Source organism: Muntiacus reevesi, chromosome X (genome assembly GCF_963930625.1).
Source record: "Muntiacus reevesi chromosome X, mMunRee1.1, whole genome shotgun sequence".
NCBI classification, from domain to species: domain Eukaryota; kingdom Metazoa; phylum Chordata; class Mammalia; order Artiodactyla; family Cervidae; genus Muntiacus; species Muntiacus reevesi.
In genome coordinates this window covers 47,024,408-47,039,765 of record NC_089271.1, presented here as the reverse complement: position 1 = coordinate 47,039,765, position 15,358 = coordinate 47,024,408, and the positions used below count along the sequence as shown (strand labels likewise).

The following is a 15,358-nucleotide window of genomic DNA, read 5'->3' as shown; positions in this document are numbered from 1 at the left end:
CACCCTTGTACAATAAAAACCCTAACCCCATGTGCACAGTGCTTTACAGTTTAAAACACACTCATGGCCCAAGATGGCAGCCACCATGAAGAAGGCGGTTGCAGATGTCAGTCTTACAATACACAAATTAGCATGGAATACAAGTAGAATCACAGAACTAAAGGAAGAAATAGAAGTAAAAAAGAAATAACTCCAAAATTTAGAAGATGTTTGTGAGGATATCATGCTTGGAGATGACTGTTTAATGATACCTTATCAGACTGGTAATGTTTTCATTAGCCATGCTCAAGAAGAAACACAAGAAATGTTAGCAGAAGCAAAGAAAAATTTGCAAGAAGAAACTGACACCTTAGAATCCCGAGTGGAATCAATTCAGTAGGCGTTGGTGCTGCTGCTGCTGCTAAGTCACTTCAGTCGTGTCCGACTCTGTGTGACCCCATAGACGGCAGCCCACCAGGCTCCCCCGTCTCTGGGATTCTCCAGGCAAGAACACTGGAGTGGGTTTCACTAGGTGTTAGCAGATTTGAAAAGTTCAGTTATATGCAAAATTTGGGAGTAACATAAACCTTGAAGGTGATGAAAGTTAAACATTTCATAAAACTTTTAAAAGTCTGTTTAATAAACTTGAATATTGTTTAAATAAAATGATAATTTCCCTTCTTCAAATGATATGGAAAGCAAAACTTTTTTAAAAATTTTCATTCATTTAATGGAAACTTGCTTATTTTCACATCTTATTTATTTATTTTGTATTTTTAAAAGAAGACAGTATTCATCTATGTATTTTGCATAACAATTATATCAAGTGTAAGGGCTTTATGTCATGTTATCAAAATCAGTTAAGTAATAAAAAAAAAGACATTTGTCCACATGCATTCTCTTGCTGAACTCAAGTCTGTACAAAAGACAGAGTACAGATCAGCACTATTTTATAGACAGGAGAAATCGAGGTTCAGTGAGGTAAATGGCAGTTTGTCCAAGTGTGAAGGAGACAGAAATAGAACCCAGGTCCCCCCAACTTGGAACTTTGCCCTCCCAATTTTCTCTTATTTTAAGGTTGCAAGAAGGTCCTTCTAAAGGCTTACTTGCTATCATTTATTTCATCCAATAAATTTAATGGCCTCTAGCTCTTGCCTCAGGGTGCTACAAGAGGGGCTCTCTTTGGGATGGGAGAAGATCAAGGCAACACAGGGTGGGACCAATCTTTCCTATAGTCAAGGGAGCCACACTATTAGCTAGAAGTAATCAGCCAAGAACAGTGACCTTGAGACAGTCCCTTCCTCTTAGGTCAGAGTGTGCCCAATTGTACTGGGTAGGTCTTGATCAGTTGTTTTCAATTTTATTGCTTTTTTCAGCAGCTTCCTGCCTCTTCACTTTCCCAAACAGAAAATCACACGAAATTTCAAGATATAATGTACATAAAAGTAGAACTGTTCTGGTCAAAGGAAGGCTACCCCAAGCAGCTTGGCCAAATATAGTTTGCCAACCACTGGACCAGCAGCTTGGGGGAGGGAGGGAGCTTCAGTTCTAACCTTGTAAAATTCTACTCAACTCTGCCACTGATTTCTTAGAGGACTTAAGACTCCCTTGGGCTCAGTTTCCCTATCTTTGGTATGAGATGGTTAGACCAGTTGGTGCCTAAAAGTACTTTTTTGCCTTGTGGTTCTAGGAAAAGGGAGCCCAGCAATCCCTGTTGGTGGAGAACTGTAAAGAGAGACCAAGAAGAACCAAGCCTCATCCTTATGCCCCAGAGAGCCCCCATGCCTCTGATGACTCTGAACTTAACTCTACAGTCAGTTCCTCAAGCACTGGCAGCTGGGAGGGTGGGCAGACAGGCAGGAAGGCGGGCGCCCCACCCTCCCTTGCACAGGAAGCTAGCTACATCCTCTTTTCCCCACCCCAGGCAGCACATCTCCAAAGGTCCCCAGCAGAAGTAGTGGGGGCAGGGAAAAGAAGAGGATGGGGCCAAAAGGAAACTGAACATTCAAATCACCTCAGTGTGCTAGGGAGCCATCTGTAGGGAGGGGACTGACCAGGGCCTGGGAAGAAGCAACAAAGCAATCACATTCTCTACTGGAGCCCAGCTCCCTCGACAAAGCCTTGCCCAAATGGCCTATGGCTACAGAGTCACAAGGCATGGGCTGGTACAGCAGGCGCCTGAGCCCACCCACTCCTTGCCACTGGGTTTCTCCAGCCTGAAGAGCTGGTCCTCACCCATAGGTGTTTACAGTTCTTTCTTAGAGTAAGAACACGGACATGTCACGGGTGGGTGGGTGGGTGTACACATGAATTAACACTTGAGAACAGAAGGGCTCTTCATGCCTCTCAAAGCCAAGGAGGCAGGCATCAACCCACATGGCCACACTACCAGCCCACTTTCCCGCGCCCACCCCCATACCCTGTGACTGGGGCCCAGCCCTCCCCACATCCTGTTCTCAGAGAACATGTGGCTGCCTGGGGAAAGATAATGTCATTACCACACTTCCCCTCCCTGGAGGAGGCTTTGGTTGACTAGGGAGGGAGCTGGAGTAATCTGCTTGATCAAGCTGAAAAATCTGCCATAACCTCCCACTTTCACAGAAAAGGACAGGAAGGGTAACCAGCTATCCACGGGGGTATCTTCCACAATGGAGGATCCATGTGTACAGAAAGATGGTGATGGTCCAAAGTACTTCTGGAAAAATGAATTTTCTGAAGAAACACAAATTGGCAACTTCTATATTTGGAAACAAAGAAAACATGCCAATGTTCTTCCTTGATCAATGAACCAGGAGGTGCAAAACTACAGTAAATTTTTTAAAAGGCTCCCAAATATCGCTGAAGTTTCACTACACACGGATTTTAGATGCCAGTATCAACATTTCCGCTAAAGCAACGTGATTTGCACAGGGTCTTAATGGGCCTAGAGTGCTTTGGCTACTGGGTAAAAGAAAATGACTTCAGGCCAATAGGAACAGCTCTCCCAAAAAGATCAGAGGAAGAAATGGAGAGAGGATGCCAGTCTGAGCCCACTCATTGTTCAGTTTCCCTTCACTCCTCTCTAACCAGCTGACACCCTGACTCCTCCTTGTCTTCCCTTCCCAGACTATAAGTAGCAAAGAATGTGGCTGAACATTCCATCTGAATGTTCAGGGAGGGCCTCCTCATTCATACAGGGTGAGAAATCAGAAGGCAGATGCCATTCCACAGCATCGCCTCACTAAGTGCAGACCTTCAGTGAGTATAATCCTAGACTTAGGTTTATATGGGAGAACTTGGTCAATTACCCCTAAACAAATCATCCCCAGTTGCAACCAACCTGCTGCTTTCTTACACCTAATCTTGCAGCCCAATCTAACTCTAGCACTCATCAAGGAACAAGATTTATCATGTAGGCCTTATGGAAACACCAACTCTTAGCACCCATTTCCAGTGGAAGTGTTAAAAGCTGAAAAGTGGCATCTGGTGTCATACCTGCCCTAGGGTACCTCTGTTTGTAGCCAGTCTTCACTTTTGTTATAGTCACCTTCCTGAAAGCAGAGTTATAGAGAGCCCAAGTAATGTCCTTGAGTTCTGTGCATCTATGACTGTTTTAGAAAAGTTTTAGGGAACAGTGAGGGGAACAGTCAGTAAGAGAACAGAGGCATGACATCCAGCTTATTAGTTATGGTTCCTACACAGTTAACATAACTTCTCTAAAAGGTGGCTTTGTATTTTTTGAGTTGATAAAGCCACATCTTGCCCTCCAAACCACAAACTCAGCTACTAATTTACTAAGACCAGTAGAAACTGTTTAACTTTATCCAACCAACAATACCAGGGTTTTTAGCACCCCTACCACCAGAAACTTACAAATTTTGTATCCCCTAATGCTAAGGTGAGTATGCATGAAATCACTTACTCCAAACACATACATCCATCAGAGTTCTTCAGGTAGAGTAAGAAGCATCCCTACCCTAACTTTGGTTTACTTTCTTTAGATAGCAGCAGGAAAAAGATCCACTACAGTCTCTACAGAAATTACCCAGCAGCCTCACAGGCAATAGATGATGCTCCATAATCCAAACTGAGCCCAAAACTTTACCTATAATTCAAATAAGGCCTAGAAAAGCAAATAGGGCCAACCTTTACCTACCTCAGGTGTTTCAGAAAGGACCTCCACTCACATATATACACATGCTTGTTCCACACACCACTAAGTTATAAGACACCTAGCATGGACCAGGCCATGAGATGATGATTCTAAAGTTTGCACATGTACACATGTGAAAGTAAATAAGCAAGCATGTGAGAGTATTTCTTGCAGGGGAGGGGTTGTAAGTAAATGTTGGACAGGGCTTCTCAGGTGGCTCAGTGGTAAAGAATCCACCTGCCAATGCAGGAGACCACAGGAGATGTGAGTTCAATGCCTGGGTTGGGAAGATGGGCTAGAGGAGGAAATGGCAACCCACTCCAGTATTCTTGCCTGGAAAATCCCATGGACAGAGAAGCTTGGCGGGCTACACTCCATGGCATCACAAAGAGTCAGACATGACAGTGACTGAGTATGAGTATGTACCACATACTCTTGTACAGCAAGAGCAGTGATAGAGGTAATCAGAGGGAACTGTGGAAACATAAAGGGGACCCAGGCTATAACGGAGAAGGCAGGAGAGCAGTTTTCTAGAGAAAGAGCAGACCTGTCCTGAATGATAAAAATATTTTCACAGGGAAAATATGTTAAAGGGAAAGGGAAGCTCAAAGTATTCCAGATAGACAAATAGCCTGTACAAAGACACAGAGGAAAGAAACACGATGTAGGCCCTTCAAATGCCACAGGAAAATTTACAATTCATGAAATCCCTCCCAAAAGTACAAAGTTAAGGGTCAAGGCCTCCTTGCCCAGCTCCCTGACCTTCTTGCCAGAAACTATCAGAAGACAATACACTGGAGACCTTTCCAGCACCACAGTATTGAACAGCAGTTCATCAGATGTGGGGAGGGGTGTGCCACAAGCAGAGACAGAAACCCGTGAAGACAAAGCCAGCCAAGGTGGCCTAATATACAAGATATATGTTGGAAGCTGGCTTTTTTCCCCGCACAGTACCACTGAGGTACCAGCTTAGCTTAATGAGGACTCCCTACCCTAACTTCCACAAACCTTGGGGGAACCACTCTCCAGATCTTGAAAGATCCCACTACAACCCACTTTCAGTCCATATAGAAAGCCTGTCTACTCACAGGCATATCTGGAAGGGTGACCAGACTAAGACCCCCCTGTACCTTACCACACACACACACACACACACACACACACACACACACACACACAAAGGAAGTAAAAGCTACCAGCACAGCAAGGGCTGGGGATGGGCCTCAGCTATGGCTGCCTGGCTTCTGCAAAGGGGCAGGGACCCAATGAATTCACAAACTGTTTTGCCTTCTTGAGTAAGGGTTCCTCTAACCATTTTCCCCTCTGCACATTCTATCTTTTACCCATCCCACAACCATCCTATCTAACTTGGGTCTCATAACACCTCTTCTCCTTTACCCTACTCCCTCATATTGGGAGTTTCAAGGCTCCCCACAGCTGGGGTTCTTTGCAGAGCAAAAGATATACCCACATAAATTCTTATATCGTTTCCCCTCAACAGGCTGCAGTGAAAGATAGTACAGTGCAGGGAGCACATTTACAAATTAGAGGAAAAGCCTAAACTAGGGTCCTAAAATTATTTTATCTCAAATATTTAAAGAGAGCAAAATACAATGAAATACATTAAGAGAAACAGGGCTTTTATCAAGCACCTTCAATATGCCAGACATGCTGCATGAGCTCTTTTCTCTCTCCTAAATTCCAAGGAAGTAGGTATCATTTTTATCTTCATTTTAAAGATGAAAGACTTCCCTGGTGGTACAGTGAATAAGAATGCAAGGGACATGGGTTTGATCCCAGGTCCAGGAAGATTTCACTTGCCACAGAGCAACTAAGCCCATGGGCCACAACTACTGACCCTGGGCTCTAGAGCCCACGTGCTGCAACTACTGAAGCCTGCATACCTAGAGTCTGTGCTCCACAACAACAGAAGCCACTGCAATGAGATACCCATGCACCCCATTTGTCCCAACAAGAGAAAACCTCTGAACAGCAATGAAGACCCATCACAACCAAAAATAAATAAATAAATAATAAAATGAATAAAGTATTTAAAAAATAAAGATGGAAAATTAAAATTCAGAAGACTAACTACCTTACTCAAGGTCATGCAGCTATAAATAATGGCTGAAAATATTTCTACACAATTGGCCCACTTAATTTATCTTATGGCTACCATCCTCCTTTTTCAAGTCACCTTGAACAATACTGACCAGACACCCTCCCAAAGAAGTCATGAGAAAAACATGAGGCAACTCTACTTAGAATGCTCAGCATTAACTGTCACCTTAAAACCATTTAAGCTAACCTCATTCACTGACTATTCACAAATATGCTTTAGTCCCTAAGAGTCATAACATCTTTACACATTCCACAAGTCTTCTATACTGTTGGGTAGAGGTGTAGGGCTTTGGGGACAGAATGGAAGGAGAGAGGAGGAGCAGCCCTGGTTACCCTCAGGAAGTTCAATGGTTGAGCTGCCCAGGTCTAAAGAAGCATAGACAGGGGAACTACAATCCTAGGTGTGTTTGGAGAAGGGTGGGGCAGCAAAAGAGAGAAGAGAAAACATTCTAAAGCAGATCTGGTGCAACACCTCTTATAATCCTGACTTTTCCAGGAGAATGACTCAGCCTTGGCACCATACTCTCTCCATTCCCAGGCACTTGGCAAGAATAGGCATGGGTGCCTAAACAGGCATGTACCCACATAAACACACAACAGTTAACAAAATGCAAACCTCCAGGATGCTGGATATAAGGGCTCCAGATGGAGCTTAGAATGCCTCCCTGTCTGGATAAGAGCTACACTCTGATATCGCCCCTACAACAGGTAGTCTTAGTAGCTTGCTCTAAAAGTACCCAGGATTCCTTCTGTTCAGGCATAATCTGGAAAGAACACAAAGGAGGCACCTTCTTAAAAAGTTATGCTTGATTGTAGGAGGCTAAATAGCCAGGGATGAAGTGTGGGGGGAAGGAGCAGGAAGAGTTAGCCCCAGCTCCTAATCCCCTGTCATATTCAACTTTGGACTTTTGTGATTTTGTTTTCAAATCTCTGTAATTACCATCAACAGGAGCTGCTTACTTATAAGATTTAGGGCCATCTGAGATGAAAAGCTAAGTCTTACACAGGAAGGGAGAGGTTGAGGAGAGCATCATGTGTCAGGTTCTTTCTCCTCCAAGAATACAATCCTAACTCTAACCCCTAGTGACTAAGACACCAAGTATACACCAGGAGATACAGTGGTTTTGTTAATTAGTGTCCAACACAGAAGGGGCTAGCTACAAACATCTCAGTCATAAATCAAGAGAGCCAAAGACCTACCATGTGCTTGGCTCAAGAAAGAGAAACTATGAATTTATAAGAAATTGGTGTATGATAAATTGGTAGTATAAAGTACCACAGGTTGGCAAACTGTTTCTATGGGCCACATATGGTCTCTGTTGCATAGTCCTCTTTTTTTCTCTTTAACAATGCTTTTAAAATGTGAAGCCTATTCTTAAAAAATCAGGTCTCACGGACAAGTTTGCTAATTGCTAGACTAGACTAGTAACACCATTCACTATCTGCAAGACCTCAAACCTGAACCAATAGCTCCTTCACATTCTACTTTCCATAGAAGATGGGCAGCAAGAGTCTTATCTGAAACTTAACCAAAGAAAACTGGACCAGATCATCATACACAGTAGCCCATTCCCTTCCTATGTAAGGACATTGGAGGGAGGGAAGATAATAAGCTTAGACCACTAACCATCTATTTCTGAAAGGCTCATTTACATATCAGAAGGGCCCTGTGCCAAGTTGAACCCCCTCAATAACAGGCCCCAGACAAGGGGCTGAGTCAGTGATAGCTTGATCCCTAGGCCTCTGGCTCAAACATCTGGTCTTGAAGAGCAAGAGGCATGTATGAAGAAGAACGAAGAAGGAGACCCTCCCAGCCAGCCTATTAAGGGCTCAAGAAACAAAGGGACATATGTGGCTTACTTCCCTCCCTATCCCCTTAGAAAACATTTGGAGAATAAAAGGAAATCAAGTTGGAGCTGCCAAACTCAGTGGGAGGGAGAGCTAAGAATGAAACTAATGCCAACCACAAAACTGCAAGGATAAAGATCCCCATTAGTGGTCAACATTGCACACAAGCCTTTCTCCTCTGGACGTCTAGGAACTTCAGGGTCCAGTTAGCATTTCTCTCACAAGGAAGTAGTAAAAAGAAACAACCATTCAGGAATGTCCACCTTCTAACCTCCCACTCCATGCCCTGACTCCTCATATTTGCCCTCCAGTAGGAAAACAAACAAACATATATTTGAAAGCATGTGTACCCTAAAAGTCAACTAATACTAAGAACTGTGGGCTTCTGGATACAAGGGATGCCACTGACAATCAATGTTCAGATACAGCCCTTTCCTCTTCACTAGGTTTCAGATTCTTCCCCCAGGAAATAGAAGGTTTCCAGAGAAACTAGCCTGACTCAAGGGAGGGAACAGGAGAAGGAATGCCTTCAAATCAATTTAGCAGCTATTGAGCACCTGCAAAGTGTGGGGCAGGGTACTACAGAATATGGAGATTAAGAGAATACAGAGATTCCAACAATCTTTGAGAATACACAGAATACAGAGCTTATAACAAGCCCTTATTTCAAAGGGTTCCTCATCTAGTAGTGAAAAAATGTACTGAGTAGATCTCACAGAATACAGTGTGTGCTATATTTACCCAAAAGCTCCCAGTCACCATTCTCTTCAAATCAAAAGTTCCTTTGGAGGCTGGGGCAGGGAGAAAAGAAACCAAGATATCCTCCAAGTGCTGCCTCGTTCTCCACTAAGTACCTTCATGTGCTCCTGGAGAGTCTAGGAACAAAGTCCTAGTTCCTATCATAAAAGGAATTTATTCTTTAATTGAGGTACCACATACAAAACAATGGAAAATAATAAAAGACCAGACTGTGATATGGTGCCAGGGCTTATGACAGAGCTTGGTGTACTCTGAAAGTATAGGAGCAGCAGGGACTGGGACCTAGTCAGATGTAAAGGCTATCCACCTTAAGCAGGAAGTAGAGAATCAGCAGTCTTCAGATCCAAAGCACCTTACCGTGGACACAGGGCAGGGTCCCAGCCCAGCGCTTCTATTTGTAACTGAGGAATGAGGTCACCACGTCCTTGGGCTCTTACTCACCAACTCTCTGTAATGTTCCCACTAACTGAATGTCTTGGTGCCCACAGCATTACTCACTTTCCATCCTGCCCTATCTTTTCTCCCACCACCAGTATGCACATGCCCAGACACTGAATTTGAGCTCTAAAGAGAGCTGCTTACCTCCCTGGGGTCCAGTTAGTTTTTTGAACCTCACCCCTTCCTCTAGTACTTGGGACAGGTGGCATGGTGCATAATTCCCATCTCATCCAGGCCCCAAAACCAAGTTTAGAGGATTCCTGAATGAGCTGTCTGGGTCACCTTTACTTCCAGCTACAAATGGAGTGGAAAGAGCCCTAGACAGTCTCAGCTCAGCTCAGCTATATTCATGCTGTGTGGGCACCAGTATGGACCTCCATTTCTTAGGCTCAGTTTTCTCAGGTGTAACATGGAGAGGCTTCAAAATTAGAATATCCTAGGGGAGCTCTTAAAAAAATACTGGTGCCCAAAGCCCTAAGCCAAGACCTGAGTTTACAACATGGTTCCACAAGCTGGACAAGACCAACTAACTGTATAGGCAAGCTGGACTTTCCCACTGGATCAGAAGGCTGGTCCCATGAAGAACTCAACACTCTACTATAAGGAAGGCAGACCTAACAGTTAAACTCCACCTTCATTCTAGCCCTTAGGGCCACTAGGGTCTTGAGTTCAAATTTCCTACTTTTCCTAACCTTGTTTCAAATCCACAAGGGGAAAAAAAAAAACTAAAATGTGTCAGCACTAGTAAATTCAATCTCACATGCTTCGACATTAAGCAAGCATTATAAATTTTCCTTCTTTTGAAGGATCAGGCCTATCTGCTGTTACAAAACGTGTTTTTCTATTTGCCGCCAAGAACCTCACACTACACAATGGGGATGGTGACAAAGGAAAGCTGTTTCCACAGCCTTTGACTGCTCTAGTGACATATTTCCTAGTGACAGTGTCACATTCCTGAGGGTTTACCAACTACTTGTGACCAGGGCTTACACAAAACTGTCTACCTCATGATATCATCCTACTGCCTGTTTCTGGTGGGCTCCCCAAGAACTACCTTTCCAGAGCACCTCTTCCCTCCTTACCCAGATCAGGCCATGTCTGATTAACCCTCCACCCAATTATACTCCATAACATTTCCAAAGCCTTTCTATGACGGTTTCTCCTCTAAAGCCAGGTAGAGCTGATCACTCTCAACCTCTCAGAGCTAGTAGAATTGCCATTTGGCCCAGTATCACACAGAATGAGAGCATATCTGAGATGTGTGCCACAAACCCCCTACCCAAGGTGGGGCAGACCAAGCATAGTTACTGAGGGGATGCAACATCTCTGAATAAATTACAGCCTTTCAGAGCAGGAATGGCCCTGACATTAGCCAAACCAATTCTTTGTAGAATATACCATAGTCCCAAAAGGGCAAAGGCCTGGCCAAGATTGCTCTGAGAAGCTAGCATCAGAGCTCAGACTAAACTCCAGTTCTTCAACTCCAGAAGAAGGCTCTTTTCACAATTCCCCAATAACTCTTCCACTCAACAAGTTGAACCAATCCTCATATTCCCACCAAGGTCCAAACAAGACCCTATGTTAGCTAGGCCTAAGCAATCCTCAAAGAATTCTCATTTCCTAACAAGCAACATCTATGCGTCCAAGAGCAAAGCAAAGTCATGTAAATTATTGGCCCAATCAGCTGGAAAGCTCGACCAGCCATGAAGACAGTGGTCTGACATCAGAAAGGTCTGACATAAGCAGCTGACAGAAAGCCAACTGCAAAACAAGTGTCAGGCGAGGCCCCCAAGCAGGCAGAACATGAACAATATGTCAGGTGGACATCCACTCAGAGACCCCAACTACTGTAATTCTCTCTAATTTTTTTTCTTTACTCATGATATTTTGTTGTTGTTGTTTAGTCACTAAGTCATGCCTGACTCCTTTGCAACCCCATGGACTGTAGCCCGCCAGGCTCCTCTGTCCATGGGATTCTCCAGACAAGAATACTGGAGTGGATTGCCATTTCCTCCTTCAGGGTATCTTCCCGACTCAGGAATCGAACCCACATCTCTTGTGTCTCCTGCATTAGCAGGCAGATTCTTTACCACTGAGCCACCAAGGAAGCCCCATGATATTTTAGGAGAGACTAAAGGGAGGTTTAGCAACTATTAGAACAGGGAAAGGGCCTAATGTTTAAAGCTGCAACTTCTTTTCTAGCCTCATAACTTTGGCTTAATCATGACTACAGCTTAAGTCCAGGCCTTTATGAAACAATACTCATTTCCCCATTCTACGCCCTCTACACCATGCAGTCTAAAGTCAAAGTCTTCTCTCTCCCACTCAAGTCCTGTTTCCCTTATTCATTAGCTGAGTGCTTTCTGCAGTCACTTAACCTCTCTGAGCCTCAGTTTCCTCATACAAAAAGCAGGGTTAATCATTCCTAACTTAATAACTGAAGAGAGTTAATGAGTATCAGATGACATAATAATTATAGGTAAAAAGGGTTTTGGCAACAACAATGCATATCACAAATGTAAAGTATTATCAGTATTTGGGTTAAGGGCTTTCATTCTTTTGGTCCATACATGGACTTAGTATAGCTAGGAACATTGAAAAGTAATTTCAGAACAATGCCAGCCAACCTATAAAGGAATTCCTTCAATTCATATCTGATAAGGCTGTTTTAAACAGGGAACTACTTGGAAAGCAGACAGCTACTCCCTGAAATCAGCAGTAGCGATCTAACCACTTTAAGAATTTTTTTGGAAATATTTACATAACTATGTCTTGTTTGGACTATTACAAGAGCCAAGGGAGTTTGCATTCCCTGGGCTCATATGGCTTAGGTCAGGCAGTCCACACATAGCTAGGAGAAGAATGTTTTTGTTATGGATAGTTGAGAGGTAGTTATATGGCAATACATCATTGGTCCCAAATGGTCTATAAATGATCTATTCTATAGAAGTAAAGTTTTCCTGATAACTGAGGCTTACTCTTTTAAGGATCAGAACCATTCTTAATGGTGAAGTGAAAGTCTTTTATCCATTGATCACGTTTTACTGCCTTTGTCAACAGAGGGTGTAAAAATATGATTTATGCTTCTCTGAACACCTGAATCCTATATGCTTGCTTTTCTATTGAACTAACATTCATGGGCTTTTTAATGTTATCCAAGTTTTCCATCAACACTGAGGATTATCATCTCTACTCTATCAGTGAAGAATGGTAGGTTCAAAGAGGTTAAGGGACTTCCAAACGGTCACATAACCAATAAATGTTGAAAACACAGATCTTCCTACAAACCTGGAGTACAATAAATGCCTAAAGATACTTTGGATCCAAGCCTTCTCAAGTAGCCCAAGAAATTCTTTAAAATGTCATTTCCTTCCCCTTTTTAGAATATGACCTCAGACCCTTGCTCTCCCTGCCCCACGAGGATTCAGAAAGCTCCAATCACTCAACTTGCAGGCAGCTTCCTGTTTGTCTAAAGAGGAAGACAATAAGGCCTGCAGTGGCCTGTAGTAGGCCTGGTCTAGTCAAGGTCAACCTCTAATGGCAGAGCATCCAGGATTGAAAGCTCGGCAAGCATAAGCTTTGCTCAACCCACTGTGAAAGTCTGGGAACTAAGAAGAAAAGAGAAGGGTGGGGCATGTTATGACTGGGCAGAAAAGAGCCTACAATTCTGGTACTCCTGCTTCTCCTTGCCTGATCTGGCTTCTTCAACATGATCAATTCTCTCAAACCAGCAAGCTTCTAAGAACAGGAATAGTTACTAGGCTAGACTTTTTTTTTATATATACTATGTACAGATCACTCACCTAGAGCCAGACATCCTGGAATGTGAAGTCAAGTGGGCCGTAGGAAGCATCACTACAAACAAAGCTAGTGAAGGTGATGGAAATCCAGTTGAGCTATTTCAAATCATGAAAGATGATGCTGTGAACGTGCTGCACTCAATATGCCAGCACATTTGGAAAACACAGCAGTGGCCACAGGACTAGAAAAGGTCAGTTTTCATTCCAATCCCAAAGAAAGGCAATGCCAAAGAATATTCAAACTACCGCACAATTGCACTCATCTCACACGCTAGTAAAGTGATGCTTAAAATTCTCGAAGCCAGGCTTCAGCAATACATGAACCATGAACTTCCAGATGTTCAAGCTGGTTTTAGAAAAGGCAGAGGAACCAGACGTAAAATTGGCAACATCTGATGGATCACCGAAAAAGCAAGAGAGTTCCAGAAAAACATCTATTTCTGCTTTATTGATTGACTATGCCAAAGCCTTTGACTGTGTGGATCACAATAAACTGTGGAAAATTCTGAGAGATGGGAATACCAGACCACCTGACCTGCCTCTTGAGAAACCTGTATGCAGGTCAGGAAGCAACAATTAGAACTGGACATGGAACAACAGACTGGTTCCAAATAGGAAAAGGAGTATGTCAAGGCTGTATATTGACACCCTGCTTATTTAACTTATATGCAGAGTACATCATGAGACACACTGGGCTGGAGGAAGCACAAGCTGGAATCAACATTGCTGGGAGAAATATCAATAACCTCAGATAGGCAGATGACACCACCCTTATGGCAGAAAGTGAAGAAGAAATAAAGAGCCTCTTGATGAAAGTCAAAGAGGAGAGTGAAAAAGTTGGCTTAAACCTCAACATTCAGAAAACTAAGATCATGGCATCCGGTCCTATCACTTCATGGCAAACAGATGGGCAACAGTGCAAACAGTGGCTGACTTTATTTTTCTGGGCTCCAAAATCACTGCAGATGGTGATTGCAGTCATGAAATTAAAAGACGCTTGCTCCTTGGAAGGAAAGTCATGACCAACCTAGACAGCATATTAAAAAGCACAGACATTACTCTGTCAACAAAGGTCCATCTAGTCAACACTATGGTTTTTCCAGTGGTCATGTATGGATGTGAGGGTTGGACTATAAAGAAAGCTGAGCGCTGAAGAATTGATGCTTTTGAACTGTGGTGTTGGAGAAGACTCTTGAGAGTCCCTTGGACTGCAAGGAGATCCAACCAGTCCATTCTAAAGGAGATCAGTCCTGGTTTTTCATTGGAAGGACTGATGCTGAAGCTGAAACTCCAATACTTTGGCCACCTGATGCGAGGAGCTGACTCATTGGAAAAGACCCTGATGCTGGGATTGAGGGCAGGAGGAGAAGGGGACGACAGAGGATAAGATGATTGGATGGCATCACCGACTCAATGGACATGGGTTTTGGTGTACTCTGGGAGTTGGTGATGGACAGGGAGGCCTGGCATGCTGCGGTTCATGGGGTCACAAAGAGTCAGACACAACTGAGCGACTGAACTGAACTGAACAGTTGACCCTGAACAACATGGTTTTGAACTGTGCTGGTCCACTTAATAAGCATATTTTTTTTTTCAATAAATACATACTACAGTACCATACAGTCTGTGGTTGGCTGAACCTGTGGTTGATTGGTTGAATATAACCAAGGATACTGAGGGTCAACTGTAATACAGAATACTAACGCATATATATGGAATTTAAAGAGATGGTAACGATAGCACTATATGCAAAACAAAAAGAGACACAGATGTACAGAACAGACTTTTCAACTCTGTGGGAGAAGGCGAGGGTGGGATGCTCTGAGAGACCAGCATTGAAACAAGTATACTATCAAGGGTGAAACAGATCACCAGCCCAGGTTGGATGCATGAGACAAGTGCTCAGGGCTGGTGCACTAGGAAGACCCAGAGGGATGGGATGGAGAGGGAAGTGGGAGGGGGGATTGGGATGGGGAAGACATGTAAATCCATGGCTGATTCATGTCAATGTATGGTTAAAAACCACTAAAAAAAAAATAAAATAAAATAAAGTTATACAGAGAATTTCAACTGGCAGTACATGGGTGGGGGAGTGGGGTGCCTTGAACTCCCTATTGTTCAAAGGTCAACTGTATTTATTTGCATTTCAAAAATCACTCTTTCTCAACTCTTCAATTAGATGCCTCAGCTATAGCGGAACACTCTGCAAAATTCCAATGTGCTGCCACCTGGATAAGATCCCTGGTAAGTATGGGATGAGCAGATTCTAATCCAACTTCAC

General features: G+C 43.4%; 1 protein-coding gene and 1 pseudogene across 1 annotated transcript in view; one reads left to right on the top strand and one right to left on the bottom strand.

Annotated features, from left to right (window-relative positions):
- MSN (moesin) overlaps positions 1-15,358 on the bottom strand; it is a 71,352-nt gene that overhangs the window by 35,420 nt on the left and 20,574 nt on the right. The gene's annotated exons all lie outside the window — the stretch shown is intronic.
- LOC136154797 (prefoldin subunit 4-like) lies at positions 74-587 on the top strand (annotated as a pseudogene).